Below are 6710 nucleotides of genomic sequence, written 5' to 3'. Positions count from 1 at the left end.
AGCACTTTCTGTAGAAACATCCACCCGTTAAAGCTATGAATGTAGATAGCAGCACCTACTTTAGTGCAGAAGCTGTCACATAAAGTTGGCTAACAATTACAAATCAATGTGTTTATTCAAATCTTGGCAGCTTATCTGTATTTTTATTTGCAGAATTGCTGGTATCCAAAACCTGTTCATGTAATTAATTCTCCATGAAAATGATGGCTGATAACTGAGAACCATATGTCATTTGCTGCTGCATGTTAAGATCAACACTAACAACTGGTTTGCACAAACCCACCATGACTCGGTTGTCTTTGTGAACTGGGAATATGTTCAGGTATGCTTCGCCTTACGTGTATCAACATTTTTGTGTTTATTCTAAGTATGTGTGTAGGCAAGTGGATGGTTGGGCATCTTTATGTCTCTGTGTTTTGAAGATATTTTTGTCAAACAAAGTCATCATTGTTATTTAGAGATGTTGAAATGACATTTATGCTTTTCAGCGTGAGTACATTTGCTTGTTGTGTTTTTATATATACACTACAAACGATTTCACATTTGTCCTGAGTATTCAACTTAAATTTTTTTTTTTTTTGGTGGCATGGTCATAAATTGTGAGACCACGGGCCCATGGGTGCAGTCACCCCAAAATTGTAAAAATAACAATTTTTGCAAGTTTAGCTACTTATAATACTTTTAAATGAAACAGTCCCACGCTGTATTTCAGCAAATGCACTGTAAGTAAAGATGATCTGATAGTGGACTTGCAATGTTAAACCTGCGATCAAGGTGTATTGGGACACCGGGGGCGTCTGGGTAGGTAGTGTAGCGGTCTATTCCGTTGCCTGCCAACACAGAGATTGCCGGTTCAAATCCCCATGTTACCTCCGGCTGGGGTATGTGTCCTGGTTGCTGCACTAGCGCCTCCTCTGGTCGGTTGGGGCACCTGTTCATGGGGGAGGGGGAACTGGGGGGAATAGCATGGTCCTCCCACGCGCTACGTCCCCCCTGGTGAAACTCCTCACTGTCAGGTGAAAAGAAGCAGCTGGTGACTCCACATGTATGGGAGGAGGCATGTGGTAGTCTGCAGCCCTCCCCGGATCAGAGACCAGGACAGCTTGGAAGAGTGGAGTAACTGGCTGGGTAGATTTGGAGAGAAAAAAGGGGGGAAATCCAAAAAAAAAGAAAAAAAAGTTGTATTGGCACATCAGTAGATTTTAGGCAAACTTCAAATATGCTTGAAGCTCTTACGGAGCCCAACCACCCATCCATCCTAACTGCTCAACCTGCTCTCAGGGTCGCGAGGAGGCTGGAGCCTATCCCAGCAGTCATTGGGCAGCAGGCAGGGAGACACCCTGGACAGACCACCAGGCCATCATACACACACACACGCACACACACACACACACCTAGGGACAATTTAGGACGGCCGATTCACCTGACCTACATGTCTTTGGACTGTGGGAGGAAACCGGAGCACCCGGAGGAAACCCACACAGAGAACATGCAAACTCCACACAGAGGACGACCCCCAAGGTTGGACTACCCCGGGGGCTCGAACCCAGGACCTTCTTGCTGTGAGGCGACCGCGCTACCCACTGCGCCACCAGCGCCACCATGCCGCCAAGAGCCCATTTAGAATATTTTCACGTTGGTGTATATGGAAAATGACTTGCTTGGCAGCGAGACACATTTAAACAAGAAACACGAGTCTTTTGATGCACAAAACCATACGAGGCATCAGACACGTGTGATACTTCAGTGTGCGAATGAATCCCGGTGACAGGAGGTGCTCTAAGTAATGAAATGCATGGTCAACACTGGAGGCCCATATTATCTGATTCTGACAAACAGACTACCTCTTCTTGTCGGCCTCTCAGGGCTCCCCGTCCCTCCTGGGCCTCTGGGCTTGTGTCCAGTAGGCCTGCCTGCTCAGTAACAAATCCATGGGTATGGTTTGCCTCCCTTGCATGTACTGAATTGCAGGCAAAGATCAAGTTAGTATTGTCAGAACATTCTGGTAGATAGCAACACAACACCCACTGAATGAAGTACTGGAAAGTAAAAAGAAAAAAACAAGAAATTGCCATGGCCCAGTCCAAGGGAAGGTATACCAGTTAACAGATGAAAACAGCTTTGAGAAGCCAGTAACATCATACACTAACTCACTAGCATTATCATTTCTACTAATATGCGTTTTTCATCCTTTTATCATTTTTACCATACGTCTTAGCTTTACTTCTAATGCCTACAGAGTCCTCCCTAACAAACCTACTCATTGCCCTCCACTATTTTCCTTAAAGTATCAGTCAACAATGTGCATATATATATATATATATATATATATATATATATATATGTGTGTGTGTGTATATATATATATATATATATATATATATATTCGATTAAAGCAATAGGATGTAAATTCAACTAATGGTATTTCAGACTTCTGGATAAAGGTGTAAAAACACAACGTTGGTCATTCACAAGATAAACAGATAAATAAATGTCGCTACATGTTTTATCCTCCAGCATTTCTTCAACCTTTCCTTTGCTGTGGACCCGGAGAGGTGGCCGAGCCCCGTCTGTCTCCAGCAGATGGCGCTGAGACTGCAATGTGCGCGTCCGGTCCGCGTGGCAGGGGGAAGAGGTTTTGGGAGCGCTCGCGCGACAATGCGGAGTTGCGAAAAGATGTCGACTTGATCCACACGGAATGCCTTTTGTGTCTGACTTCATCTAGGATGCAGTCTCTCCATCAGCTGGTGTTGTGCCATCGCGGACTACAGTTTCAAATGCAACAGCGTTGAGTTTGGTCCTTCACAACATCCATCAGTAGTATAATACATCACCTACCCTGCAACTTATCGATACATCAACTACCCTGCAACTTGTCGATAGATCAACTACCCTGCAGCTTATCGTTACATCAACTACCCTGCAGTTTATCAATACACCAACTACCCTGCAACTTATCAATACATCAACTACCCTGCAACTTATCAATACATCAACTACCCTGCAACTTATCAATACATCAACTACCCTGCAACTTATCAATACATCAACTACCCTGCAACTTATCAATACATCAACTACCCTGCAACTTATCGTTACATCAACTACCCTGCAACTTATCAATACATCAACTACCCTGCAACTTATCGTTACATCAACTACCCTGCAACTTATCAATACATCAACTACCCTGTAACTTATCGTTACATCAACTACCCTGTAACTTATCGATACATCAACTACCCTGCAACTTATCAATACATCAACTACCCTGCAACTTAGCGATACATCAACTACCCTGCAACTTATCGATACATCAACTACCCTGCAACTTATCAATACATCAACTACCCTGCAACTTATCGATACATCAACTACCCTGCAACTTATCCATACATCAACTACCCTGCAACTTATCAATACATCAACTACCCTGCAACTTAGCGATACATCAACTACCCTGCAACTTATCGATACATCAACTACCCTGCAACTTATCAATACATCAACTACCCTGCAACTTATCGATACATCAACTACCCTGTAACTTATCAATACATCAACTACCCTGCAACTTATCAATACATCAACTACCCTGCAACTTACCATACATCAACTACCCTGCAACTTATCAATACATCAACTACCCTGCAACTAATCGTTAAATCAACTACCCTGAAACTTATCGATACATCAACTACCCTGCAACTTATCGTTACATCAACTACCCTGCAACTTATCAATACATCAACTACCCTGCAACTTATCGATACATCAACTACCCTGCAGCTTATCGATACATCAACTACCCTGCAACTTATCCATACATCAACTACCCTGCAACTTATCAATACATCAACTACCCTACAACTTATCAATACATCAACTACCCTACAGCTTATCAATACATCAACTACCCTACAGCTTATCAATACACCAACTACCCTGCAACTTTTCAATACATCAACTACCCTACAACTTATCAATACATCAACTACCCTACAAGTTATCAATACATCAACTACCCTACAGCTTATCAATACATCAATTACCCTGCAACTTATCAATACATCAACTACCCTGCAACTTATCAATACATCAACTACCCTGCAACTTATCAATACATCAACTACCCTACAACTTATCAATACATCAACTGCCCTACAGCTTATCAAAACACCAACTACCCTGCAACTTATCAATACATCAACTACCCTGCAACTTTTCAATCCATCAACTACCCTACAAGTTATCAATACATCAACTACCCTACAGCTTATCAATACATCAACTACCCTGCAACTTATCAATACATCAACTACCCTACAACTTATCAATACATCAACTACCCTGCAACTTATCAATACATCAACTACCCTGCAACTTATCAATTACGTTACAACTTACCAATACATCAACTTACCCCAGCGTTGCCCCCGTTTCCCACGACTCAAAGTGAGGTAACAGAGAAAACGAGTTGCGTGCTTGCAGGTTTGCTGGGTTTCCGGGGGTAGTTTTTGCCATGGCACATTATTGTGGACGAATTCGTGCATCGCACGATACCGCAGCAGAGGTTCCATCCGGGTTCTGTAGGACGGATGCTCAGTACTCAAATCTATCAATACTGCCAGATAACTCGGGTCTACGGATGACAAAGGGTATCCCCCAAAAGTAGTTGTTGACCCCCCCCCCCCCCCCCATGGTCTGTTGGTGCTACTCAACATAGATAAGAGTGTAGAGGAGCTCAAGCAGGAGTCGTGACAACTTTCTCTTTCGGCTACACAACGTGCACCATTTATTCCTTCCACCATTACAAGTGCACCACTGTAAACCCGAACCGTGAAAACAGCAGCTGTAAACTAACGTTCCTACCAGCTCAATAAGGGGAATTATGTATCCCCATAACCACTACAAGAGGAATTTAAACTAGCCTTGGACCTGTACGTTTTACGCTTACACTAAACAGACAAATAAGAATCTATGTAGGCCAGAGTGCATGAGCTATGTGCATGAGCTATGTGCATGAGCTATGTGCATGAGATATGTGCATGAGATATGTGCAGGCTATGCAGTCAGACTGCGCACTGCAGGGCGGACTGCAATACGTCATTGTACATTCAGTTTGCAGAAGTGAAATTCACTGCACAAAGCGTCGTAAAATAGACACGTCTCAGCTTCTCCTGGGGGGGGGGGGGGGGGGTAGGGTCTACCCACAGCTGAGAGTGCATGTAGAAAGTATCATAACTCCGAGGGAGGAGTATTTCTCTTCCCAGTCCTACTTTTCCCAGGAGTCATTCTGAGGCGTTTATTACAGGATGTTCCTCAATGGGGCAGTCCTATGTGAAGTGTTGCCCAGCAGAAAGACCCATATCATGTTCTACTTTTAACGAAATAAGCCTGCGTCAAGGCACCGCTATCATATTTACTTGTGAGTTTTTCTAAATATAGATTTAAATGGCTCTACTTTCGTTTCCTCGAAAAAACTAAAATAAAAGCATTGCTTTGTATTTATTACGTGTCCTCCTCTATAATCCCACTCCCGTTTTGCCTTCACTTGTAGTATTTCTTTTAACCTGTTGTTTCTCCTACTGTAGGTTTACTGTAGGCTCTTACTGTTGGCTTAATGTAGGGTCTTACTGTAGTCTTATTGTAGGCTCTTACTGTAGCTTACTGTAGGCTCTTACTGTAGGATCTTAGTGTAGGCTGTTACTGTAGTCTTATTGTAGGCTCTTACTGTAGCTTACTGTAGGCTCTTACTGTAGGATCTTAGTGTAGGCTGTTACTGTAGACTTATTGTAGGCTCTTACAGTAGGCTCTTACTGTAGCTTACTGTAGTCTCTTAGTGTAGGCTCTTGGTGTATGCTCGTACTATAGATTTACTGTAAGCTCTTACTGTAGGCTCTTAGTGAGCCCATTTGATTAAGGCTGCACGTGATTCACAGAACTGGATACAAACGACATAAACTATACATGCTATAAACTATACATGCTATAATACATGCTATAAACTACACATGATATAAACTATACATGATATACACTATACATGATATACATGATATAAACTATACATGATATACATGATATAAACTATACATGATACAAATTATACATAATATAAACTATAGATGCTATAAACTACGCATGATATAAACTTTACATTCTATAAACTATACATTATATAAACTATACATAATATAAACTATACATGCTATAAACTACACATGATATAAACTTTACATTCTATAAACTATACATGATATAAACTATACATAATGTAAACTATACATGCTATAAACTACACATGATATAAACTATACATGCTATAAACTACACATGATATAAACTATACATAATATAAACTATACATGATATAAACTACATATTATATAAACTTTACATTCTATAAACTACACGATATAAACTATACATGATATAAACTATACATGCTATAAACTACACATTATGTGAACTATACATAATATAAACTATACATGCTATAAACTATACATGATATACATGATATAAACTATACATGCTATAAACTACACATTATATAAACTATACATAATATAAACTATACATGATATACATGATATAAACTATACATGCTATAAACTACACATTATATAAACTATACATAATATAAACTATACATGCTATAAACTATACATGATATACATGATATAAACTATACATGCTATAAACTA

Source organism: Lampris incognitus, chromosome 10 (assembly GCF_029633865.1).
Source record: "Lampris incognitus isolate fLamInc1 chromosome 10, fLamInc1.hap2, whole genome shotgun sequence".
NCBI classification, from domain to species: domain Eukaryota; kingdom Metazoa; phylum Chordata; class Actinopteri; order Lampriformes; family Lampridae; genus Lampris; species Lampris incognitus.
This window is presented reverse-complemented; position numbering follows the sequence as displayed.